The sequence below is a fragment of the Lynx canadensis genome, chromosome E2, assembly GCF_007474595.2.
Source record: "Lynx canadensis isolate LIC74 chromosome E2, mLynCan4.pri.v2, whole genome shotgun sequence".
Classification (NCBI taxonomy): domain Eukaryota; kingdom Metazoa; phylum Chordata; class Mammalia; order Carnivora; family Felidae; genus Lynx; species Lynx canadensis.
This window is the reverse complement of record NC_044317.1, coordinates 46,069,462-46,096,656: the sequence shown is the minus strand read 5'-3', so window position 1 is coordinate 46,096,656 and position 27,195 is coordinate 46,069,462. Positions and strand designations below refer to the sequence as shown.

The 27,195-nt window shown below is 47.9% G+C and overlaps 1 protein-coding gene across 3 annotated transcripts in view; it reads right to left on the bottom strand.

Annotated features, from left to right (window-relative positions):
• Positions 1-27,195, bottom strand: part of SIPA1L3 (signal induced proliferation associated 1 like 3) — a 240,147-nt gene that overhangs the window by 124,767 nt on the left and 88,185 nt on the right. For all 3 annotated transcript variants that reach the window (XM_030297618.1, XM_030297615.1, XM_032591515.1), the window contains exon 2: positions 20,490-20,557. The gene's annotated coding sequence lies outside the window, so the exon portion shown is untranslated. The remainder of the gene's footprint in view (positions 1-20,489; positions 20,558-27,195) is intronic.

Below are 27,195 nucleotides of genomic sequence, written 5' to 3'. Positions count from 1 at the left end.
TACAAGTTTCACTATAATCTCTCTCATGCTCCCTAAGAAGCCAGCAGAGAGAAGCCAGAAATGTCTCCATAGGCAGACAATCTGATGTGAATTAAAAGAAAAGAGAGGGTAATGGGGCACCTGGAAGGCTCAGTCAGTTGAGCATCTTACTCTTGATTTCAGCTCAGGTCATGATCCCAGGGTCCTGGGATTGAGCCCCGAGTCGGGAATCTTGAGAGAGAATCTTAGGCTCCACCCTGATATTATGAAGACTCCTTAAGATCCTCTTTCTCTTGGGGCGCCTGGGTGGTTCAGTCGGTTGAGCGTCTGACTTTGGCTCAGGTCATGATCCCACAGTGGAGCCCTGCGTTGGGTTCTGTGCTGACAGCTCAGAGCCTGGAGCCTGCTTTGGATTCTGTCTCCCTCTCACTCTGCCCCTCCCCTGCCCGTGCTCTGTTCCGTCTCTCAAAAATGAATAAACATTTAAAAAAATTTAAAAATAAAAAGATTCTCTCTCTCTCTCCCTCTGCTCCTCTTCCCTGCTCGTGTGTGTCCTCTCACAAAAGTGAAAATAAGTAAATAAATAAAAAAGAAAAGATAGGGTAAAAGAGAGAGTAAAATATTTGAATGTTTAGAAACTTTACAACACTCAATAATGATGACAGTGATACTAACTACTGATATTTTCATATCACATATATGCTTGATACGGTCCAAAATGCTTTATATATATTATCTCATTAAATCTGCAGTATATCTTAGGATATAGATACCACTATCATTTCCATTTTCTATTTAAGGAAACTCAGGCTCAGAGAGGTTAAGTAACTTGCCAGGTTAGATGGCAGGCTCAGGATTTGAACCCAAGCCTGGCTTGGGCTCCAGAGTTTGCCCCTAATGACCACGCCCTCCCACCTTCCTTCATCTCTGAATAGGCCACTCATGCTAAGGGAAGCCTGAATCAGGGTACAGGTGCAGGAAGGGGCAGGAGGTAACACTCAGCCAGACCAGTAATAAGCGCATTGAAACCTGAGACCCCAACTTCATTGGCTTGGCACAAATTAGGAGGCAGAATAAAAGCAAACGATGACAAGTCAACGGGAGAGCTGGACTCTCCTGTACTCTGGGGGAGAGTGTGGGCCAGAGCAGCCTCATGGAGGCTGGCCATTCCTGGGGGAAGAGAGATGCCTGTCTGTCTCCTGCCATAACACAACTCCTGGATATAAGCCCCAGGGACTCAGAAGGACACACGTATGTGGGTATTCACAGAATGCTGTCTGCTGGGGGTGACCTGAGTGCCAACACGGGGGACTGGAAATGTCAGGAGTCACGGATATACATCACGTTATGGCTGTTCAGAGGGCAAACAAACACACAGGAGCACACAGTGACATGGCTAATCTCAAAAACATGCTGTTAGGTGAAAACCGGAAGAAATGATATACGGAGCCCAAAACCATTTCTGGAAGCTCTTATTCAAATCTCAATGTATCTTTTTTCAAGGATATGTACATAGCTATAGACCACACCTCAGGGTGGGGAAGGAATGGAAGGAAAAACAGAGAATGAAGGAAAAAGTAAGAAAAACTTACCCACGGGGAAAGGAGGCAACACACAGTTTTTGCCAAAAGACAAGTAAGTAGTCTATGGGAGACAAACTCTACGTGCCCCCCATTTGTGGGGTTATGTGAGGGTGGAAGGGGAGGCAGAAGGCACAAGCTGGACACAAATCACTGTACTTCTTCAAAAGAAAACCAGGGGCACCTGGGTGGCTCAGTCGGTTGAACGTTTGACTCTTATCTCAGTGCAGATCATGATCTCACGGTTCGTGAGTTCGAGTCCCGCATCGGGCACTCTGTTGTCAGCGAATAGCCTGCTTCAGATCCTTTGTCCCCCTCCCCTCTCTGGCCACCCCACCCCTCTTGCTGTTTCAAAAATAAACACTAAAAAAAAGAAAATCATACTTCTGTGTTCTTGAATGCCACAAACTGTTGGGCCTGACAGTTTTTTAATTTAGTGAGCCTCGGTCAGGGAGGAGTCTGGAGGCCTTTCCCAGCTGTGGCAGGTGTTTGATTGTCTACTCAGTACCCACTTCCCTCTTCTCCTGGATAATGGGCCCCAACTGATTAAAGGCAATCAAGGTATGTCATTCCTCTGGTGATGTGATTGGCCTGGCAAGGGTGGGGGTACATGACCTAAGCTGGACCAATCACGGACTAAAGGGAGTATTTATAATCCACAAAGGATGCTTTTTTTTCTCTCTCTTTCCTAATGTCTGTGGACAAGAAAGGTAGTAGCCCTGTCACTGGCAGCCATTTTGGGACAAAGAGGTACCTCTATATCTGTATCTATCTATATCTCCATACTAAGGTAAGGCTAACGCTGAGAACCTGAGTCCTTGATGACAGATATTTGAACTACTGATCCCACCCACCAGACAGCCACTGCCCGATGGACATCTAAGACACATTAAACTTCTTTGCTATTTAGCCAAATGATGCCGGGGGTTTGTTACCTGTATCTAAATGCATCCTAATGGAGACCCAAAGACTAGGCAGCCGTTTTCTGACTGTTAAAGGAGAAATCTCTGTAAGAGGACAATGGGGCATCAGAGACACCCTGAATCCCAACATAAGGAGATTATGTACAGGTCTCAAGCTGCATGTCCCCTGCCCGCCCAGATGGCACCACGCATGTGATGCCGCAGAAACAGCCAGCTGCGCTGTCCTTTGTGCACAAGGGCTCAAGAACCTCCCACAGAGGGTTACTTCCCTCATTCATCACAAGAGCCGAGCTGAGCTGCAGCAAGTTTCCTATGTTCTATTTCTCCTGAGAAGAGCAGGCGGTTAATCCCCAGCTGGCTGGGGACGAGGATGAGAGAGGACAAGAAAGCCCAGCCTGGCTCTCCCGCAGCGGCTCTGTTCCTGAATCAAAGGTCGCACTTCTGGATCTGGGCTGCCCTGAGATCTGACCTCCGTGGGGCTCTCTGCAGCAGCACGTGGCCGGAGGCCCTCAGGAGGAGCCCTCCCCAGCTGCTGTGTACCACCGGCCCATCAGAATCGGGGAAAGGCCGAGGTGAGAATACTGGGAAACCAAAGGAACCTGAGCTCCGGGGTCTGTCTGTGCCGGGTGCCAATCGCTGCTCTGCCACCAGGGACGTGTGATCTCCCTTGAGCTGCCTCATCTACAAAATGCGAGAAGTACCCATCTCACAGAATTGTTGTGCTGGTAAAATGAATTAACACTTGTCAAGTGTTTAGCATGGAGCCTGGCACAGAGAAAAGGCTTCATAAATACGAACTATGGGGCACCTGGGTGGCTTAGCTGGTTAAGTGTCCAACTCTCGGTTTTAGCTCAGGTCATGATCTCATGGTTCGTGAGTTTGAGCCCCTAGTCGGGCTCTGTGCTGATGGTGCCTGCTTGGGACTCTCTTTCTCTCCCTCTCTCTGCCCCTCCCTTAACTCACTCTGTCTCTGTCTCTCTCAAAAAAAAAAAAAAAAAAAGTAAAAAAATATGAACTATTTTATCATTCTTATTTGATGGAATATATTTAATTACTGAAGTTTAATTGCATACATGTACCTGTTTTGAATGTACAGGTTAATGAACTTTGACACATGTCTATACTTGTGTAACCCACACCCCAAACAAGACACAGAGCCTGGCCGATGACACGTATCAACTGAGTACTTTGTTCCCTCCCCTAGAGTTCCCCATCTCTGGGGGCTGGGGGGGTGTGTGAGGAGACCACAGGGACATGTATTCTTAGGGAATTGTGGTGGCCCAGGGGTTATTATAAAGCCATTTGTCCCACATGAATGAGGAGGCTGGAGCCAGGACCTCTTCCTTGTACACAAAGCCTCTTTCCAGACTTGGGTGGCCAAACACAAGAGTTAGGACCTAACTCCCAGCAAGTTAGGGTCCGGCAGTCGTCCCTGCTCCTCTCCCTGGGAGGCTGGGCAGCTGCACCCCTAAAAGGCTCTCCAGCAGGTTCACTTGTCCCCACATTCAGGTCCCCTTCTTGCAGCTCTCACTTACCAGATTCTTTCACCCCAATCTTTCCTGCAGAAATGTAGATTTGGCCAGGTCCCTCCCCTGCCTGAACCCCTTCCAGACCTGACCTCAGGATAAACTCTCAACTCCCTGGTCTAGGAGGCCCTGTGCTGTGCTCTGCCCTGTCCCTACTCTAGCCTCTCTGGCCACAGCCACTCTCTGCTCCCCCTTTGTCTCTCCTCCAGTCTCTCTGGCAACTTTTTTAAAACATAATTTTTTATTGAGATCATTGTAGACTCACATATATTTGTAAGATACCGAGAGATACCACATACAGGCACACGTCAGAGATGCTGTGGGTTCAGTTCCAGACTACCGCAATAAAGTAAGTATTGCAATAAAGTGAGTCAAATGAATTTTTGTATCCCCAGTGTGTATAAAAGTTATGTTTACACTATAGTATAGTTTACTAAGTATGCAATAGCATTATGTCTTTAAAAAAAAAACCACAATAACGTATATACCTTAATTTTAAAATACTTAAAAAAATTTTTTTTAATGTTTATTATTTGAGAGAGAGAGACAGAGAGCAAGCAGGGGAAGGGCAGAGAGAGAGGGAGACACAGAATTGGAAGCAGGCTCCAGGCTCTGAGCTGCCAGCACAGAGCCTGACACGGGGCTCGAACCCACAGACTGTGAGATCATGACCTGAGTTGAAGTCGGCCACCCAACCAACTGAGCCACCCAGGCGCCCCAAAAATACTTTTTATTGGAGTGACTGAGTGGCTCAGTCAGTTAAGCATCTGAGTCTTGATTTCAGCTCAGGTTATGATCTCAGGGTCCTGGGACTGAGCCCTGTGTTGGGCTCCACACTGAACGTGGAGACTGCTTGGAATTCTTCTCTCTCCCTTTCTCTATGCCCCTCTCCTGACCACATACACACTCTCTCAAAATAAATAAATAAACACCTAAAAATCCTTTATTGATGAAAAGTGCTGACCACCAACTCTGAGCTTTCAGTGAGTGGTAATCTTTTTGCTGGTGGAGGGTCTTGCCTCGATGTCGAGGGCTGCTGACTGATCAGGGTGGTGGTTGCTGAAAGTTGGGGTGGCTGTGGCAATTTTGAAAAATAAGACAACAGAGAAGTTGGCCACACTGATTGATTCTTCCTTTCATGAATGATTACTGTGTAGCATGTGATGCTGTTTCACCCATTTTACCCACAGGAGAACTGCTTTTAAAAAAAGACAATCTTTTCAAAGCCTGCTGCTGCTTTATCAACCAAGTCTATGTAACATTCTAAATCCTTTGTTTTCATTTCAACAATCTTCACAGCGTCTTCACCTGGAGTAGACTCCATCCCGAGAAACCTCTTCCTTTCTTCATCATAAGAAGTCGCTGCTCAACCATTAAAGTTTCATCATGAGATCGCAGCAATTCAGTCCCATCGCCAGGCTCCCCTTCTAATCCGAGTTCTCTTGCTGTTTCCACCACATCCACAGTGACTTCCTCCACCGAAGTCTTGGATCTCTCAAATTCGTCCATGAGGGTTGGAATCAACTTCTTGCAAACTGCTGTTCATGTTGATATTTTGACCTCTTCCCATGAATCACGAAGGTTCTAACTTCATCTAGAATGGTGGATCCTTTTCAGAAGGTTTTCAAATTACTTTGCTCAGAGGAATCACTTTGTACGGCAGCTAGAATCTACCAAGATGTATTTCTCCAACATTAAGACCTGAAAGTTGAAATGACTCCTTGGTCCGTGGGCTGCAGAATGGACATTGTGTCAGCAGGCGTGAAAACAGCATGAATCTCCTTGTCCATCTCCATCAGAGCTACTGGGTGACCAGGTGCATGGTCAGTGAGCAGTAATATTCTGAAAAGAATCTTTTTTTCTGAGCAGTAGGCCTCAGCAGTGGGCCTAAAATATTCTGTAAACCATGTTGTAAACAGATGCGCTGTCATCCAGGCTTTGTTGTTCCATTAGAGAGCAGAGGCAGAGTAGATAGACGGAGCATTATTTCTTTTTTCTTTAATGTTTATTTATTATTTTTGAGGGGGGCAGGAGGAGAGGCAGGAGGAGGGGCAGAGAGAGAGGGGGACAGAGAATCCAAAGCAGGCTCCACCCTGACAGCAGCAGGCCCGATATGGGGCTCGAACTCATGATCTGAGCTGAAGTTGGATGCCCAACCAACTGAGCCACCCAGGTGCCCCGAGGAAGCATAATTCTTAGGGGCCCTAGGATCTTCAGAGTGATCACTGAGCACTGGCTTCAACTTAAAGTCACCAGCTGCATTACTCCTAACTAGAGAGTCAGTCTGTCCTTTGAAGCTTAGTGGCCAGGCACTGACTTCTCTCTAGCCGTAGAAGTCCTACATGGCATGTGCATGATCCCATTTGGGACTGACTTTGTGCTCAGCACAATTTCCCCGGGTTCATCCACACTGGTGCGTGGTACCAAGAGTATGTGCAACCATTCAGCCGCTGAAGGACTTCGAGGCTGCTTCCAGCTTTTGACTGTTGCTGTGAACAACTGTGTATAGGTTTCTGTGTGGATATTAGTTTTGTTTCTCAGGGACAGATAACCACCCAAGAGTGCAACGGTTGGGTCATGTTGCAGTCATAGATTTAATTTTTAAGACACTGCCAACCTGTATTGGCAAGCGGCTCTACCACTGACATTCCCGTGCGTGGAGTTATGAGAGATCCAGTATTTCCACATCCTTTTCACTGGCAACTTTGGTTCGTTCCTTCAACTGATACTGCCTGAGAAGCTCCCGTGTGCCTGGTACTATCCCAGATACTATTTTGGGTTTACAGTAACGAATAAGACACATCATTTGTATCATCAATCGTACATGCTAAAGGGTGTAGACAGGTGACACACAAGTCAACAAACTGATTCTGGTAAGTGCTAAGGAGAAAATAAACAGGGTGATGTGGTAAGGACAGTGTGTGCAGTGTCAGGGCAGTGGGCAGGCAGTCACAGAACAGTGATTATGAAGCCTGACGGCCTGGGTTTGAGTCCTGCTCTGCCACGTTCTAGCTGTGTGGCTCAGACAAGTGACTTGGCTTACCTGTGCCTCAGTTTCCTCATCTATAAAACCGACAGTACCTACTTCATAGGGCTGTGGGAAGGATTAAATTAATCAATACCTGTGACACACTTAACAGCAAGGACCAGGCCTGGGTGGGGAACCCATCTGTTTAAGAGTCTCTATCTGTCAACTACGTGGGTGGCACAGCTCCGGAGCCCAGGCTGTAAGCTTTGTGGGTTTCCTGAGACACGATGTATCCAACTGCTCTGAAGGGAGGCCCCCTCCCCCTGAGGTCACAGCCCTCCTTGCTTTGGAAGCAGGCAGCCATGGGCAAGCAGAGGAAGGACAGCAGGGCCCTCCACTCACCCAGCAACCGGCAGAGGTCACTCCGCAGAGGAGCTGCTCAGGGTACCTGAGCCTCTCCACACCCCAGGAATCTGACACGATTCCCAGGCTGGAAGGTGGGCGGGGGGGGGGGGGGGACGACAAAGGGGAGGTGGGCAGACTCACCTGGGTCCACCCTGAGGGGCTGGGGCACTGATATAGGGCCTCCAAAAACAAATGGCCCACAAAATAGCTATTTCCTGTGCAGTGATGAGGAGACACAGGTCATCTGGAAACTCCCCTCCCCCTCCTGTCCCACCTCTTTCCGGGGCCTGGCTCAGGAGAGGGAACTGAGACAACATATTGGTTGGCATCTGACAAAATAAACAGGGAACCGGGGAGGGAGGGTGTCGGTAGCTCCAGGTGTGGGGCGAAATGAGGCAATCTTTGCGGGGAGCAGGCTGGTCTCTTTTCTAAGAGGAAGGGATCACAGGTCAGCAATGCCCAGAGACTTTCTGAGACAGAGGCGGTGCTGCTGTGATCCGCGATGCGGCGCCCCCCCACCCCCCACCCCCGGTGGCCAGGCAGGCATGGATCGACAAGCCGCGTCTTTCCTGAGGATCCTTGAGCCTGGACCAGGGCACCTTCTCCTGATGTAAAGCTCCTTTCAACCCTGCACACTGAGTGGCAGAAGACAGCACGCTTCAGGGTGCTGCATGCTGGGCGAGGGCTGGAGCGTCTAACCCTGACCCTGGCTTGAGCAGGCCTGACAAACGGTCCTCGAGGAAGGAGTCAGGACACCAAGACTTGAAAGTACACACAGGAGTGAAGAAACCAAACGAAACCAAACCAGATAGTATGACAGCTCTCCTTAAAACCCTTCTGTGGCTCCCAGGGGCTGTGGGAAGAAAGTCCAAATCTCTATCACTGGGCCCAACACGTGGGCCCTGCCCCACCCCAGGACACACCGGCCTGGGTCCCTCCAACACACTTCAGCTGTGCACCATCTCAGGGCCTCTTTACAGGCTATTCTCTCTGCTTCAAAACACCCCGCCCCTGGGCGAGTTCCTATTTATCCTTGGGGGTCACTTCTTCAGAAAAGTCTTCTCGGACCCTCCCATCCCCACCCGAGCCTCAAATAAGACCCTCACCTCCCACCCTGCTATTCTCTCAAGGCACCTTGGCTTTTCCTTAGAGTTTACTTACCACTTAAATTATGTGGTTATTTGAGTGATTATTTGATATCTATCTCCCCTACCAGAGAGGGAGTGCCATGAAGTCAGAATAATGGTAATGGTATTACTTTTAACAACAGCTCTGTGAGGTCAATACTATTATTATCCCATTTACAGATGGGGAAGCCAGGTCAGTCCCGCCACGGGACCAGGCACTTAGTAAATGGTTAGTTTGGGGACCACCCGGATGTCCGCGTTTCATTCCCGATTATTCCTTCCCCCTAAAACCCATGGTGGGAAGAGGGAAGATACCCAGAGGAGCCAGAAGCCCAGGTCCGGAAGACACATTTTTGTCACATTCTGGAGTGACAGCCTCTGATTGCAGGGGCTCCTTCAAGTTCTAATCCCTCCTCCATAGAAGACCTTGTGCGGCTACTGTGCGTCAGACATGGTGGCCTCAGCACTAGCGACAGAGCAACAAAGAGAACACGCGGGGCCGTACATTCACACAGCTCATGTCTGCTGGGAAGGTGGACACAAGGCCCTGTCTCGGAAAAAGATCAGGAGGTAGGGGAGAGCAGGAGGAACACACGGGTGGGACATCAAACTATTCTGTATTATCTTTAAGGCTGGATCCATTTCATACCTTTGTGAGATCAATTTTCTGTAAACTTGAAACTGTTCTAAAAACAAACACACGGCGCGCCTGGGTGGCTCAGTCAGTTGAGCGTCCAACTTCAGCTCAGGTCATGATCTCGGGGTTCGTGGGTTCGGGCCCCATGTCTGGCTCTGTGCTGACAGCTCGGAGCCGGGAGCCTGCTTCAGAATTCAATGTCTCCCTCTCTCTCTGCCCCTCCCCTGCTCATGCTCTGTCTCTCAAAAATGAATAAAACAAACAAATAAATAAAAACAAACCCAAAAGCTCTTTCTTGAACCTGCGCCCATCAACCATTTGTCTGTCATGTCCCCAGCTTTCAAGGCTGTTTCCAGGCTCCGTGCTCTCTGGGTCTCTCCCTCCTCCAGATACCTCCTTCTCAGCCTCTGACTCTTGGACAGCTTTTCTCTTCTGTATCAACACCCATCCTTCGGTGATCTCATCTGGTCTCCTGGCTTTAAATACTGTCTCTTTGCTGAGGGCGCCTACATTTCCTTCGGCAGCAGAGACCTTTCCTTCAACTCCAGACTAGGACACCGACTGCTTCCCAGCCAGCTCGGGCAGCTGCCTACGTTTAACAGACCCAAAGGTGCATTCCTGATTCTTTACACCCCCTTTGCTTTCTCCTTGCAAACCTCCGCTCAGGTGGTCCCCAACTCAATGTCTTCCTGGTGGTGAGGACAAAACCTTAGTGCCGTCTTTCGCCGGCCGCTCTCTCATCCTACACCTAGTCCGTTCATACTTACGGTTGGCCCCACCTTGAAGATATGAGGACCTGCCTACATCCCCGCATAGTGTCTCCTGCCCGGACCATGGACTTATTAGCAGGAACTTCCTCCCTAGTTTCCTGGCTCCCACTCCTGCTCCCACACACAGCCAGAGGGACTCTGTTAACATGACTCAGATCACGTCCATTCTGTGTTCAGAACCCTCCCACTATACATTTAGGACAAAGCCTCAGTCCCTACAAGGCTTTGCATTAATTCTCTGACCTCATTTCCTCCTGTATCGTCTTTTATTTTAGCCATCGAGGTGGGTGTGGAATGTTATCTCACTATGGTTATCATTTGCATTTCCAAGATGATGATTAAGGAAGATGAGGCAACGCACTTTAAATAATAATAAATGGGTACCATTTACATGGCATTTATTATGTGCTAGGCATTATGCTAAGTGCTTTCATACCTCATGAATCCTTTCCAAACCTCTTAGGCTAGATGTGTTTTGGAATTCTGGATAATTTGGATTATTTATTTATTTTAATGTTTGTTTATTTTTGAGAGAGAGAGCGCGAGCTGGAGAGGGGCAGAGAGAGAGGGGGACACAGAATCAGAAGCGGGCTCCAGGCTCTGAGCTGTCAGCACAGAGCCCGATGCAGGGCTCGCCCCGAACTCACGAACCGTGAGATCAGGACCTGAAGTCGGACGCTTAACGGAATGACCCACCCAGGTGCCCCTGGAAAATTTGGATAGTCTGTTTCAATCATGTTCCACCTGGGATCATGGATCTGTATTTTAAATCCCTGACTCTCCACAAACCATTTTATGAGGTAGGTAGTATTACTACCTCTAGTTTATAGATGGGGAAGCTGAGGCACAGGAAGCTAAGTGCTTTAGCCATAGGCACACAGGTGGAACTGGAGGGCTGGGGTTCCAGCACAGGCCATTTTTACTACTGTCATCTATACCAGTTCTTAGGGTAGCTGGCTGGAAATTAATCAATGCTGAATGAGTGGATGAATAAATGAATGAACGAGATTAAGCTGGGAAAGTCGGAGAGCTCGGGCTCTCCAACTATATTGCTCGTGGCAGGAAAGTCCAACACCACTGAGCTAATTCTGTGTATTTAACCTAATTAATTTACTTTGATTACAAGAACTGCCCAAGTATAAAGCAAGATTTCCCCCCCAAAATGATGCTCAGAAATAAGAATTGTCTTTCAGAGTTTTCGTACTATCTTATTTTGAACAAAGTGATATTTGGGAAAGACACATTAGCACCTAAAGACTTAGACGATGCTGGTCTGGATAACGATAAAAAGGCAGCATATGTTATAATAGATTTAGAAAACATTCTCAAGGGCTCAACATCACAATCCCAAGTGTTGTGAGTCACTTAAACAGGTCCTTTAAATATTCTTTCAAAAAAGAATAGGGGCAAATAATTGTAAGCAAATCCACTTATTCTAAACAAAATACTGGATGTAAAAGTCTTATGATACAGAGAGTGGCATTAAACTAGAATTTTGAAAATGGAAAAAAAAAAAGTGTGTGTAAGGCAACCTGTCTTGAAGCAAAGTGCCGCTGTGGGGGGTGAAATTTAATTTCCCTAAATTGACATTTTTAATTCATATTGGGATGATTAGTCTGACACAAAAACAAGTACTTATGTAATCACTTTTATGTATTCACATTTATTCATTCACCCATTTTCAGTAACTGTCCTTAAAAAATATATTTTCTTTTTAAATGTAACATAGCAAGTTAGTGCCTATACTTCAGAAATTACCCATACACAACTAAAAGGAAAATTAATTGGAAAAAAAAAAACAAACCTGACTGATATATATGACTGGGTTCTTGAGGCTTGGGATACAGTTTCCGATGAAAACATCATACATAGGTTCAAGAAGTGCCACAATAGGGATGCCCGGGTGGCTCAGTCGGGTAAGTGTCCGACTCCAGCTCAGGTCTGTGGGTCCGAGCACCACGTCGGGCTCTGTGCTGACAGCTCGGAGCCTGGAGCCTGCTTCAGATTCTCTCTCTCTCTCTCTCTCTCTCTCTCTCTCTCTCTCTCTCTCTCCCTCCCTCCCTCCCTCCCCCCCTCCCTCTGTCCCTTCCCCGCTCATGCTCTGTCTCTGTCTCTGAAAAATAAATTAAAAAAAAAAAATAAGTAACATTTAAACATAAATAATAAAAAAAATAAAGAAGTGCCACATCATAAACACTTCAGATGAACGTGAAAATGATGGATGCTAGAAATATGTGTAAATGGCCCAAAAAGTGACTCTCGTGACAAGGATGTCTGTGGAGAATGTCACATTGTTTTCATGGTATGTGAGAAGACGGAAGCAACATTTAGATTTCAGCATTTTTGATATCGTGATTCTAAATGTGTCACAAAGTCAATAAACTTTAAAAATATAAGTAGACAGCTGATTATATTATTTATAATCCCTAAACATTTCAAGTAGGCCCCAAAACTTTAAAAAAAAAAAACAAAAAAACAAAACTCTTTGAAAAGATGGGAAACACCATGTTATAGGACACATGTGGTTTTTTAGCCCAAGTATTTAAAAAGATTTTGAAGGAACACATTAGCTTGCAATCGTGATCATCTTGGAGGATTGAGTCCTTTGATTTCTTTTTAAACAACAAGCATTACTTTGATAATCAGAGAGGCGAACAAACAATACAGGTTAATAAATGTGAAGCTCACCCAAGGATACGATAAAGTAGTAGTCCTCACCCTTGGCCACACCCTGGAAACATCTGGGGAGCTTTAAAGTAAACATCCCACGCCTGGTCCCACCCTTGGTGATTCTAATGGACTGGTCTGGGGTGGGGCCCAGGCCTTGGGGTTTCTTAAAACTCCCCACATGACTCTAATATGCGGTGAGGATGAGAACCATTAAAGCAAGATTTTTCAGATTTTTTTGTAGAACATGTTACTAAGTGTCTTTTAAAAAATAAGGTCTCGGGGCGCCTGGGTGGCGCAGTCGGTTAAGCGTCCGACTTCAGCCAGGTCACGATCTCGCGGTCCGTGGGTTTGAGCCCCGCGTCGGGCTCTGGGCTGATGGCTCAGAGCCTGGAGCCTGTTTCCGATTCTGTGTCTCCCTCTCTCTCTGCCCCTCCCCCGTTCATGCTCTGTCTCTCTCTGTCCCAAAAATAAATAAACGTTGAAAAAAAAAATTTAAAAAATAAGGTCTCGCAGGCGAAGATGCAGGATCTTTTCTGCAAGATTTCTGAGTCTGTAATGTGCAAATGTGTACCATGGCTTTGACAGGAAGAAGACAGTGCAAGGTGGACGTTTGTGTCAGTGTATGTGTGTGTGTCTGCTCAGCAGTCCTTCTCTTGAGCAGCCATGCCATTAGCAAGCCCTGTCCACTCCACCTCCCAAGCTGCCCCCCTTCCCCCCCACCTTGGTCCTGTCCTCCATCGCCTCCCATCTGGACTATGGCAGCAGCCTCCCCATTGCCCTCCCACCGCCCTTACAGTTCATTACCCACAAAAGTGAGCTAGCAGAGGTCCCTGGGGCACACACAGTTTGCAGAAGCTTCTGCTCCCAAAGGAGAGTGCCCCTAGTGTCCCTAACTGCCACACTAGGACTGTGGAAGGGACCTGCCTTAAAGTGTAGGCAGCATCAGGAACAGCAGAGCTGTGGCAGAAGGAACCTGGGTCCTCAACACCACTGTTGAGCTACCATGTCACAAGCCCAAAAGACAGCCCAAAGAACCTCTGGACTTGGGAAGCCCACACATTCCCTGACTGCCTACGCCAGCATGCATGGGGTTTTCTGTCATTTACAGCCAAAAACATCCGAGCTATACACTCTCTATTACAAAGTACCCTATTTATTGGTCATACATATATATTTTTTTAACCAGGTAAAATCACCTTATTTGCTTTTCTTGTTTATTGTCTAGCTCCTCTTTCTAGAACTTCAGCTCTACAAGAGCAGGGACATTTGTCTGTCTTGTTCACTGCTCTGCCCCTAGTACCTGAAACTCTGTCTGCCAAAGGGCAGGAACTCAGTATTTGCTGAAACAATGACTGAGCTCAGTTCTTGCAACAGCTCCAAACGGTAGGTGTTCCAAATACCCATCTCCTCCTGACTTCTCCCTGTAGTGACCCTGCAGTTACACTGGACTTCGTCCTGTTCCTTCGCAGAGTCAAACTCTTCTAGCCCAGAGCTCCCTCGCATTCCATTAAAGTCTACTGATCCTTCAGGCCTCCTCGCAAATGCCAGTCCTCACAACAGACATCTCCTGATCTCTCCAAAACACATCAGACTCCCCTTAGATATGCCCTGCTGGTTCCTCCATCAGGGCACTTAGCACAGATGCAATCACACAGCTGTTTTTGTAATTACTTAACTTCTGATTCCTCCACTGAGAATGAGTTCCAGGAAGGTGAGGACCCCTTTGTATTGCCAAAGCTCTAAAGGGTCTGGCCCACAGAAGGTGCTTAATAAATACCACACCTGACTGTTGTGGCCAGGACATTTACTGTTCACTGAATACCCACGTACCTCCACATTTCCATCCCCTTGCAGCTAGGCAAGGCCATGTAACTAGTTCTGGGTGCGAGCGGAAGTGAACTGTGTCACTTTGGGCCTCAGCATCTAAGTGCTGTGCTGTGGGAGTCTCTAGTTCCCTGTTCTGCCACGGTGACCCTGGAGGCTATGTGTTCTAGTCATGAGGCTTCAAGACTGGAGCCCACATCGACCTGCATGTCTGAGGTACAAGGTGAAGTGCCCCCTGGCAACCTAACCTGCCTTGTGTCACAAGTAAGAAATTGACATTCGTTATTTCCAACTTCTAGGATTTCAGGGTCAACCTGTTATTGCAGCAGAAGCTTGCCTATCGCTAGCATTCCTGAGATGGAAGGAAGGCGGCTAGACGCAGAGACAAGGGTGATCACAGACTGGGAGGTGAGTACCAAGGTTGTGCGTGGCCTGTTGCCAGAACAGAACCTCAGTGAAAGGAAGGCAGTGGGGGGGTGGGGGGTGGGGGGGGGGTGTGTGGACAGACCGACTACTCCCTGGGGAATTGCCACTTTCAATTCCTGATGCAAACGATGAAAGGACCCAGAGCCCCCACTCCCTTCAGAAAGAGCCCACCTCGGGGCCCTCATCAGACACAGCTCCTCAGGGATCACAGTCAAGTCTCAGCCCCTGGGGACAGGAGGAGGCTCAGAAGCCAGCAACACCCTGGAAAACCCTATTAGCTAGAGGAAGCTGAACCAGCAAGACTGCATGAAAGGGCCCGGGCTAATTGGGGCTGACAACCTTCCCGAGGAATCACCCACTGGGGTTCTGCCCTTCCAGCTCCATCCCAGAGAATAAATCACGCTGTCAGGTCTAATTTGGGATTCAGCTGATGGGCTGAGCAGAGCATCCATGCGTTCTGGCCGCAGAGGTCAAGGGCAGCCCACGTGCTAGCAGCCAGTGCTGAAAGGCCCAGGGACTGGTTAGGTGGAAAAGGACTGGGAAGCCAACAACAGTGGGTTTCCAATACACAACAGAGACACTCTGCTCTGCTCCTGTGAGATTTCTGGCCCAGGTCTCAGCTGAACGAGCCGTGTCCCCGGAGCACAGCACTGCTAATCCTGGCACCATACCAGCTTGGGCACAAGGTAAACACTCCTATTTGGTAAATAAGTAATCATAACACCACCAGCTAGTGCTTACTATCTTACGGGCTGGAGACGAAGCTGCCTAACCTGGGACACACAGTCAAGGCTAAGGTATATAAGCCACCACCATTGCCGCTGTTGCTGCGGCCACTACCACCACCATCTCATGTATTATGTCGCTACTTTGTGCCAGGCACTACTCTTAAGTATTTGAGATTCATAATCACTTTTCTTTCTTTTTTTTAAGTAGGCTTCATGCCTAGCATGGAGCCCAATGCGGGGCTTGAACTCACGGCCCCGAGATCAAGACCTGAGCTGTGATCAAGAATCAGATGCCTAACCGACTGAGCCAGCCAGGCGCCCCCATAATCACTTTTCAATTCTCAAGGGTTACGAAGCTCCTGGGTTACACTCCCTGCTCTGCGCGTAGCTGGACTCTGAAGCTCTTGCTCTTGGCTGCCACGTCAAACCATTCCTGATTTCACCATTTCGATTTCAAGAAACTTGCCCTGAAATGTCAAGTTAGGGTTCGGTGTCCCCCCAAGTTCCCACAGTCCTGTGGCTTTCACCTATTAGAACTCCCATCGCTCCAGGCTGTTTACCCAGAGATCTCTCCCACAATACTCTCTCTCCAGGAGGGCCGCCCTGTAAGCCTCGTGCCCAGCACAAGAGCAGGAAATGGGAAATAACCAATGTTTACGAGACAGATGGATGGAAACCCAAGTCCAAACCCCTAATTTTACAGAGGAAGGGATGGCGATTCAGAAAGAAGAAAGGGGAGTTTCACTGAAGACAGGGGGAGTGGAGAAGGGCAAACTGCTCCTTGATGAATCTCTCTCTTCTCTAAGGCCCAAAGCTGCTTCCAGGAGCCCCAGATGACCTCCAGGTTGGCTAGCCACCTCCGGGGTCCACCATCCCTGGGCTTCCCCCATACAGCCCTGAACTGCTCTGGGCTGTCACTGTCACTGAGGGCCTGCCTCCTTCCTGGGAGGAGGAGCCCCATTAAGTGCAGGGTCCACCAGCCATGAGGCTACTACCCCTCAGGAATAGGCACAGAGAAGGAGCACGTTAAATGTGTGTTGAATCGACCAGCAGAACCCCAAGAAAGGAAACAAGGCCTGAGCCTCATTCTAGGAAGATGCATTAAAAGCACAGGTAAAATTTCTTTGGAAAGGGGAGGCCAGGACTAGCCTTCTCAGCCATCTGCAAGCCAGGAAGATGTGCGGTGCTGGCTCACCAGGACTGGACCAGGACCAGGGAAAGGTAGAGCACAGGGCGGATGTGATTCACAAGAAAGCTTTGTAATGACCGAAACTTCCCCAAAGAAAACACGCTGCCCTGTTCCTCCCCTGCTGGAAGAATTTAAAACCGAGGTCACACAGCCAGCAGTCTGAGGACCCCAGGTTACCTCTTATGAGGTAACCAAGTGTAATGCCAAGAGCGAGGGCTCTGGAGACAGACTGCAAAGGTCCCCACCCTGGCTCCCTGACTTGGCAGGTGGCTTTACCACTCTGTGCCTCAGTTTCCAAGTCATTCCTGTGGGGAGATCATAGCAGCGACTTCACAGGGTGGGTGCAAGGGGTGAATGAGATCATGCATGTAAAGTGCTCACAGAAGGGCTGGGCACAGAGTCAGTACCCATTAATGTTAATTATTATTGTTTCTCTTCCCCTGTGGAGCCAGACACTGTTGGCTGGCTAACCCGACTGACACTCTCAATTCCCTTTTCCTCTGGCTTCCTCCTCAGGAGAGGCTGAAAAAGCTAAATGAAATTTCCCACCTTCCTTGGAGCTAGGGGAGGCCACGTGACACATTGCTGGCCAGGGAGATGTAAGTGGAACCTCGTGGGAGGATTTTGGGGAGAGTCCGTAAGTGGTCCAGAAAAGGAAAACACGTGTGGCTGGGTGTTGGCCTTCCCCTCCTTGTTCTGACTGGAGCTACAGCACTAATCTTGTAATCGCGAGGGAAGGCCGAGTAAATCAAAGAAGCTCCAGGCTGGACACCACTCAGCCTCTGAACTAACCAAATACCTTCAGGTTTGTTGTTATGGGAAAGAAATAAGTGCTCGGTTGTTTAAAATGCTGCAAGCTGGGTTTTCTGTTCTTGTAGCTAAAAGCATTCCTGGCTGATGGACCCACCATAACACAAATGGCTCAGGGCACCTGTCCGTGGTAACTGTTTGCCAACCTCTATTCAGGTCCCTGGATGAGAACCCCAGAACTAGAGGAGAAAGAGTGGGAAACTGAATTAGAATAGTGCCTACCGAGCCTCAGTCACCGTGTTCTGTTCTTCTTTTCAGCTGCATCTAGTTCCATCTATGCAATTATTTACTTAGTATTTTCTTTAAACCAATGCGTTTTTATTTTTATTTATTTGTTTTAAAGTAATGTCTACACCTAATGTGGAGCTTGAACTCATGACTCCAAGATTAAGAGTTGCATGCTCCACCGACTGAGCCAGCCAGGAGCCCCAGTAAACCAATTCATTTTTAAACTTAAACACACACACACACACACACACACACACACACACACACACACACGAGTCTACTGGGGCCCCCAGGTGGAGCAGTCAGTTGGGCATCTGACTATTGATTTCAGCTCAGGTCATAATCCCAGGGTTGTGGGACTAAGCCTCACGTTGGGCTCCATATGGAGCCCGCTTGGAATTCTTTCTCCCTCTGCCCCTCTCCCTCTCTCGTGTTCTCTTTCTCTAAAATAAAATAAAATGGAATCTACATTACTACCAAAATGAAAAATCGATTATCTTTGTTACAAAAGTAATTTAATCAATAATAATAAACAAATACAAGGTAAACAAAATATGTTCATCCACAAATCACTAAAAGTTATCTGATGTAGCATAATTTGGGTTTATTGGACTAGCAAGAATTCTTCATTTTTGCTGTCTATCAGGAAAAAAAAAATGTCAGAGGATCTGGCAATGCTTTGCATTTTTACAGGGCAACAAAGGGCGAGAGCTAAGAAGGGGCTGCCCCATCGAGAGGAAACAGTGTCCTGTTGCTGCAATTCCTGAAACCCTGTTTCGAAGTGAGATAATTTATTTAGATCTCCTGCTGGCTGGTGGATGAATTAGGTTGGGAGCCTTATTCTTATTCAGGGCCTCCTCAGAGAGGCCTTCCCGGATTACCTCGCCTAAAATCACTCCTGTTCCTCCTAGGCAGCCCCATTCCTGTCTTACGGACTTCTCCTACATTCACTTGTCTGTCTGTTCTATTCTCCAGTAGCATGTCCGTTCCCACAGGGAAAGGATTCTGCTTTGTTCACTCCTGAATCCCCAGTATCTAGAACACAACAGTAGGTGATCAAAGGCATATTTATTGGCATGGTCATGAAGCACAAAGAAAGACTGAGGAACCATTACAGACTGGATGAGAATAAGGAGACATGATGACTAAACACAGTGTGGCATACTGGATAGGATCTTGGAACAGAAAAGGGACATCAAGGGGGCACCTGGGTGGCTCAGTCAGTTAAGCATCTGACTTTGGCTCAGGTCATGATCACACAGCTCATGGGTTCCAGCCCTGCGTCAGGCTCGGTGCTGACAGCTCAGAGCCTGGAGCCCGCTTCAGATTCTCTGTCTCCCTGTCTCTCTGCTCCTCCCCTGCTCTCTCTCTCAAAAATAAATAAACCTTAAAAAAATTTTTTTTAAAGAAAAGAAAAGGACATCGGTGGAAAACTAGCAAAACTTGACTAAACTCTCTTAGTTCACAGTACTGGACCAGTGCTCATTTCCTGGTTTTGGTAGCTGGGCCAAGGCTGCCTAAGATGGTGACATTAGGGGATGCTGGGTGAAGGGTAGGTACGTGAGCTTTCTGCACGCTTGGTGTAACTTTTCTGGGGTCTAAAATTCCTTCAAAATAAAAGAGCTAATAAAGAAATTGTGCTGAGAAGCATCCTTTGATGGAAATGCAGCCCCTTGAGACTGTTCCATGAACACGCTCCAGGTACCTGGGCAGAGCCTTGGGCCAGGATGAAGGAAGGTGAAGAGACCCAATAAGCAGCCAAGAAGAGAAGCTGCTGTCTAGATTCACTCGGTTCCCAAGGGTCAACCCGCTGGTCCCTGCAACTTAGCCAACATCATGGTTACACAAATCGGGCAGAGTCTGGACGTCAGAATCTTCTGTTCTCCACTTGCCGTACCATTAGGGGCATTTGGTGCTTCGAGGATCAGACAGCGCCCTCACTCCCAAGCACCCGCATGGCATCCTGCCAACAAAGGTTGGCGCCCTCATTTTGGAATGCCCCACTGGCAACTGAGTGCCATCGCTTTGCCTATGCCAAAGACACAGAACAGGATGTTCACTAGCAAAGTCCCCAGAAACCTAATTATAACATATTCAAAATCTTTACATCACAGCTTTTTGCTATATGTACGTGTTTTAATTCTGTGTCAGTACCTACACTGTATCTTCAGCCTACAGAGGAAGAGCACATCCACACAGGGTGGGTGAGGGGGCCAGTCTGTCTCTTGATGGTGGTGGGCAGTTACACAAACACTGCAATTGCTTACGCTCAGAGAACTCTACGCCAGAGAGTGAATTTTATTCTGTGTAAATTTAAAAAATTGAATTAAAAAAGAGTGTGATACACAGATGTGCGCCACGAACAAAGATCTCCGAGATACTCTGCTGGTAGGGATGGTGGGAAACACACTGCGGAAGCACCCACATACAGCATGACTTCTCTTCTCTTTGTGCTGCGAAGTATGTAAGTGCGCATGTACGTTAAGTAGGAATATTCACGGGAAGAGGTCTGTCATGACACCCACCTGACTGCTGACGTAATTAGCTCTCAGGGAAAGTGTTAGACTTGCAGGTGATGCATAGGACAGTGAAGGAGACTTTCATTTTCCCCTCAATACTTTTTCAAGTAATTTTTAAAGATAATAGAGACCTATGTGGACTAGTTATAAAATTTAAGCAAACAGCCACACTGTACTCACCCTCAGTGTGTTCTGGGCACTAGTGTCCCTTGAGGGTCCCACGAGAGCCAATGTCAAAGACCGTGCATCTGTGGAGAAGAACAACACAAGGTTATGTCTTTGGCCAGTCTGAGCCTTCCTGCCGCAGTTTCTGTCATTTACCAATTCCCCCCCTCAACAAATGTTTACTGAACACCTGCTCTGTGCTAGGCACCAAGGGAACACCAGTGACCAGGACAACACTGCTGTCCGCAGAGAGAAGACATTCCAGTAAAGGAGGAAGACAATAAAACAAATATATGATGCGGAGTCAGGGAGTAGTCAGCAGTCTTGATGGAAACTAAGCAGGCTGAGGAGAATGATGGGCCTGCTGTTTGCAAGAGTGGCCACAGAACAGACACCTTAATTCAGGAGGACCACAGGCTGTGTGACTTTCTGTGCAAGAGCATTCCAGGCCATGGGAATGGCCAGTGCAAAGGACCTGAGGCAGGGTATGTATATGGAGAATTTTAGGAGGAGCAAGGGGCCCATGTGCCTGGCACAGGGTGAGTGAGGGGGCGAGTGGTCGGAGACGAGGGCAGGGAGGTGATAGGGGCAGATGGAAGGCCATTACAAGGATATTTCCCTCAGACAATTTTGAATAGAGAAGTGGCAGAGATAAATAGCGCTTGTCCTGACTTGTAACTTTATAGTATTAATTTATGTTTTAAAATACTTAGTATGGTTGTTCATATTTGAATAGATATTTTATGGATGAATGAATGTCTCCACTGTCTGTACTGTTCACCCTCATGTTTCTGTTTACGCCAGGTTTACCAAGCCAGGGAGATGAGATCTGAGAGGATAATCCAGAACCTTCCTATAAGGAATGGCCATTAAATAATGACTCTCACTCCCCATGTGCCAGGCCACGTCCTAGCAGACATGTGCTAACTCATTTCACTCTCTCAATAACCCTAAGAAATAGATGTTTATGATTACATTCATGCTATAGAAAAGGAAACTGGGGCACAGAATGGATAAAAAAAAAAAAACAAAAAAACTCACTAGCTGAAGCTGCCCGGCCAGTCAAAAGTATATTACAGATGGGATGAACCCAGGAAGCCTGGCTCCAGAGCCTACTCACCCAATCCTGACCATGTGGCTAAGCCAGTGGCCATGGTGGTCAATGAAGAGAGAGCTAACTACAGGCAGATAATGCCTCCCCTTCCCCAATAGCACGATGCCCAAACGCTACTCAGACACCAAGGCTGAGCTCAAACTCCAGCCAGCTCTCAGGAAGGAAACCTAGCGAGTAGCTAGCCAGCTCTCCAGAATCTAGGAATCAGGATATCTTCAATAATCTTGCTCCTAGAGGTTCCCGGAGAAACCCAAAGGGGTTTTAACTTTTCTCAGCCCTGTGGGCAGCCTGCAAAAGACGAGTGTGGACTCCTTCTCAGAATCATGTTTTTAAGTCAACAAGATACAATACCCAAGGCTATAAAGGAAACCAATTATATTAAGATATCAAAGTATCTGTAAAATAAAACCTAATCTGAGATACAGTAATATTCGTGCTTCTTTATGAATGCTTTAAATTATAAGATCCTAATGGTGTGTCCAATAACCATAGTAATTTAGAAACAGATGAGCGTAAGTGATATTTTGCAATATCTGCAACAATCGTAATGTGATATGGAAATATTTTTAATTTCTAGTGGTGACAAAGTCACAGGTACTGCAATACAACTGTAGCTTTGGCTCTCATTCTGAAGAAAAGGAAATGCTAAATTCCAGATGGCAGAGGGAATAAAGATGTAACCTTTTTCCCAGCCAACTTCGCGATCCTCTAAATTCTATCCAAGGACCCTTCAAGGGTCTATGGACCCAGGATTAAGAATTCCAATAGGGAAAAGGCAGAGCAGATTCCTAGGGAAGGTAATAACTGGGAAGTGTGGGGCAGATTCAGATCCTTGTGAACACTGTATGGGAAGGGGTCCTGGAGGGCTAGTCATACAATACAGGTCTGGCCAACAAAGCCACTAACCTCCTCTTTCCTGCTCCTTGCCTCAGAGATGGCTCGGGGTAGCCCTGGCATTGAAGCCATGGTGATTAGGTTCAATAAAAGCAGTCTCAGGACATATCCTGGGACTATAGGGAAAGAGATGGGTTTATTTCTCTTGGGGCACTGCTTAGCTCGTTGGCTATATACACAGAGCTGCTTCAGAGCCTATCTGACAACAAAACCAACACAAAAGAATACAGAGCCACGAAGTACAAGGAAACAGGGTCCTGGCAACCTCATGTGAGGCTCTGGATCTAGCCACACCTGAAGCTATTCAGTGTACAATGTCCCAGGAAGTAAGTGCAAATGCTTCTTTTTACACTTAAGCAGGTTGACCTGAATTTCCATTTGTTCACAAAACCAAATGACTCAATTACACAGAAGGGCAGAGCTGAGTGCAGTTCTTGACAATTCCCATAGCTCACTACCAAGGCATTTAGGAAAGCACAAAATGAAATTAGACAGAGTTACTATACATAGAAACAGCAAATACAGAAAAACACACACTCTTTAAAAACTCAGAAATAGTCTCTTGGGTAGTTGGCTTTCCCCCAAGCTGGTCTATGAAGCCCTGACAATTGTGGTTTTCAAGATGCTTGACAGGGCATGAGGGAACCAGAAGCACCCAGAACATTTCCTTTATCACCAGACTTTCCATTAAAAAAAATTCCTGGGATGATCAGAAAGCCCCTGCAATAAAGCTCCTGTAAAATTTTAATAGCTGCCTTTTAAAATACAGCGGAAATTGCTTTTCTGCCACTCTCATTCTTCCTCCTTCCTTTCTCTAGAGTGATGTATATGGCTCTTTAAAGTCACATCAGCAGTGACGTGTGGTGGTGCCACGTCTCTCTGACTGGAGGGAGCTGTCATATCCACCAGTGTGGGGTCCCTCACACATGGGAGGGGTCACAGCAGAGAGGACGATGCTAAGGGGTTGTGGAAATGGCAGCAAAGGTGGGCTACAGGGTCAGCAATTCAGCCAGGACCCCAGACCTCCCAGAGCCCCTCTTCACACCACCTGGGAAGGGAAGAGGCCCTTGGACTTGCCTCATCGATCCCAGCACACCCGCCAGAGCAACAGCCCACCTGGTCACGGGGCCACGCATCTCGCTTCCCAGGGTTTATACCAAGAGACAGAATCCTAGATGACAGAAGCTGGGGTGAGGGGATAGCCTGGCCTGACTTACAGTCTGACTGGTTCCTCCCCTCAGCCACAGCAATTGGCTCTGGGAGGGACACATGATCTAAGCAGGGCCAATCAGAGTAGGCCCTGGAAAGTTTGCTGGAATTACTGGGGGGAAAGGGATGGGATGGAAGGAAGGTAGGGGCTGCTGAAGGCCTCTCTGCCATCTGGGAGGTGGGGGGGGGGGGCACCGGAGAAAGAAGTCAAAGCTGACAGAGGCAGAACCCCGAAGTGGAGAAGGATAGCTTCCTGACAAGAATACCTGAGTGTTGGCTCCAGTCAGGCCAGCTCTGGGACTTTCAGGTCCCAAAGCCATTAACTTCCTTGTGCAGTTTAAGCCAGTTTGAGCTGGGAAGATTCTGTCATTTACAACAGAAATCACTGACTGATGGAACCGGAAGGGACCTCAGAAATCAATACAGCATTCCTTCATGTTTCGGTGAACACGATCCTTTCTAAGAAGCTGACAAAACAAAACTATGTCATGTCTCTCCAGAAAGAGGGGGAAAAAATACCCCCACAAAGTACTGTGTTTCAAAAATCCAAAGGGCTCTGAAGCTGCTGTCCATAGGAACTGGGTGAAGAACACTCTGATCCAGTTTGAACCGTCCACTTGATGGATAAGGAGACTGAGGTTCAGAACGCTTATGTGGCTTGTTTGGGCCCAGGGGGAGGCAGAGCCAGGCCTCTCTAGAGGGTCCAGAGGTACGGTCCCCAGGCGAGACTGCAGAGGGTAAGGGGAGGCAGCGGGTGAGGCTGCGGAACCCCATGCCCCCATTTAGCAACACAGCAGCTCCACTTTTTTTCTGCTTTAAAAATTGGGCTTTCAGGGAAGTGTCCGACAGAAGTTCTACCACTCCACAGTAACATATGGGAAGCCGATCTCTTCTATCACATTTCAAAGTATTAACATGTTACTGACCTTGGTTTTGATCCTCACTGACATCTTAATGAAGCAGGCATTATTGCCATGGCTCCGAGTGAGATGCTTCTGCAGGGGCAACCAGCCAGGGTGCTGCTCTCTGATCCCAAAGCAGCCCGAGCACCCGGGCCTTTCTGCTCCTGTACTTCTGGGCCTCACATTTCTATTCTTCCCTTGGATTTTGATCTCAGCGCGTACGGAAAGGATCATCCGCTTACACCTCTCCACTCCCCTTGGCTTGGTCCTCCCTGCAGACCAGGTCAAGAAGTGGTGGCTGATCTGACGGGTCAGAGATTACGACGGTGGCTGGCACCTGCCCTTCCAGTGGGCAGGATTACTAGCCCCAAAGGCTAGGACGAGGCACCGGCTCTTTTCTCTCCCTGTGCCCAGAGATGGTGGCTTCCTCTGGTGCTCTCTGTCTTAGAGCAGGACACACAACCCTGACCAGTGTTCATCCACCCTCTAAGATCGCCCGGGGCACATACACTCCTCCTGACCAAGTGCTCGTGGGGGCAGCCAGACCTTTCTCCTCTGCGCAGCTCACTGTGCAAGTGGCTGATCTAGGCACTAAGACTTAAGGTAAAGGAGAACCCAGCTCACTGGGGGCTTTTGCTACAAGCTCCCTTCTCCTTTCTAGACTTTACCAGAGCTTCACATTGGGGCCACAGGGACCTACCCACCTATTAATAAAGAGGTTCAATCATCCTTCATTTAGAGAAGATTCCCATTATTTCCATCCTCATCCCACCTTTGGAATAGGGACTTAGGAAAATATCTGTTCATTCAACTGCCTCTACCCACCTGCCAACGAAGAAAAGCTGCTGTGCGAAGAAAAGACTCTGCCTTGGGAAAATCTAGGCCCTCAACTGCTACACTGTATGGCAGCCGCTGAGATCATCTTGCAATTAATCATGTTTTCTCTTATGACCTATATTCTATTAATAGCACACTAACGACTTAGCACTGGTTCTTTCATTGATTGATTCAGTCCACAGATATGACTAGGGCTGGGTCACTGACTTCCAGGGTCTCACATCCTCATTTCCTGTCCCCCACAGAGGATAAGCATCATGCTATAGGGCTCTGGGGACTTCACTGTCCCACCTCCAGCCTAGCCTAAGTAACTCCGCGGTAGAGTGGCTCAAGACAGGCCTCTGCAGAGAAACTGCTGAGGGAAAGCAGCAACGTGTGACCACTTCACGCACAGCCGACTGGCCAAAATGTCAGACTCTGACACCACGGAATGTTATTGAAGTTACAGGCTAAGGGGAACTCTCAGTCACCGCGGGTGGGAGCATACACAGGAACAGACATTTGGAGACCGCGGCTGGCAATTTCTTGTAAAGAGGAAGAGACGGTAACCTCAGTGACACACTTCACTCCCCCACTGACTGGGATTCCCTGCCGAGTTCCCAGACCCATGTGGCCTTGCAAATTCTCACTCTGGTTTAAAGCATGAGGGTTTTGCTTTGATTTGACTACATGCCAGCACTGTTTTCAGTTAACTATCAACTCGTTTGACCCTCAGAACAACCCTGTGAAGAGGGTCTGCTAGCATCCCCATTTCTAACCGACCAGCAAACTGAGGTACAGAGAGGTAACTTGCCCAAGATCACACAGCAAGTAGATGGCACAAATCCACCGGGATCTGAACCTAGTTGATCTGGCTCCAGAACTGCCAACAATGCCACTTCCCAAACACAGCAGTTAAGAGTATGGGCTCAGCCCCAAAACACATCTGATTCCACATCCAGACATCGACTTCAGATGGATCAAAATACAAGTGTGTCTGGAAGAGAACACAGGAGCGTATCTTCATGTTGGTGTAAGTGAAGAGTTCTCATTCAGGAATTCTAGGAGAGTGTCCGTCTCACAAAAAGACGCATTCAGGGGCGTCTGGGTGGCTCAGGCGGCTAAGCGTCTGACTCTTGGCTTCAGCTCAGGTCATGATCTCGCAGTTCGTGAGTTCGAGCCCCACATTGGGCTTCGCACTGACAGTGTGGAGACTGCTTGGGATTCTCTCTCTCTCTCTGCTCCTCCCCCACTTGCTCTGTCTCTCTCTCAAAAATAAAAAAAAAATTTAAAAAGACTCATTCACACAGTCTTTGTCCCTTCACTAGCTTGGAATGCAGGTGTGATGCTACTCAGATTTGAGAGGGTCCCACTTGTCTCCAGAACACTACTCTGCCAGAACAGAAGGACTGAATTCTCTGGGTGCCCCGGCCCCCTGGGAAAGTGGGTTCGGCAGCCATCTGTGGCCAAGAGGGGGTAAGAGAGTCAGAGGAGCGCTGGTGTTGACCATGCCCTCTGCCACACCATTGAGCCACATCTTCTCCCTCCAGATGTTACTTGACACACAGCATCTTATGTACTGAAATGACAATGCTGCCTGTTTCAGGCCGATACTTGCAGCCAAATGCACGCCTAACTAAAACATCTTGCCGCAGCCAGGATCTGGCTGCCACAGGCTGTGGAGAGCGCGAGCAGCCATGAACACGGATTTGAAAGTGTCTCAAAAGGACTCAGAGATGAACTTTGGGAATCAGATTTCCACTAAGCATGACTGGTCACAGGCATC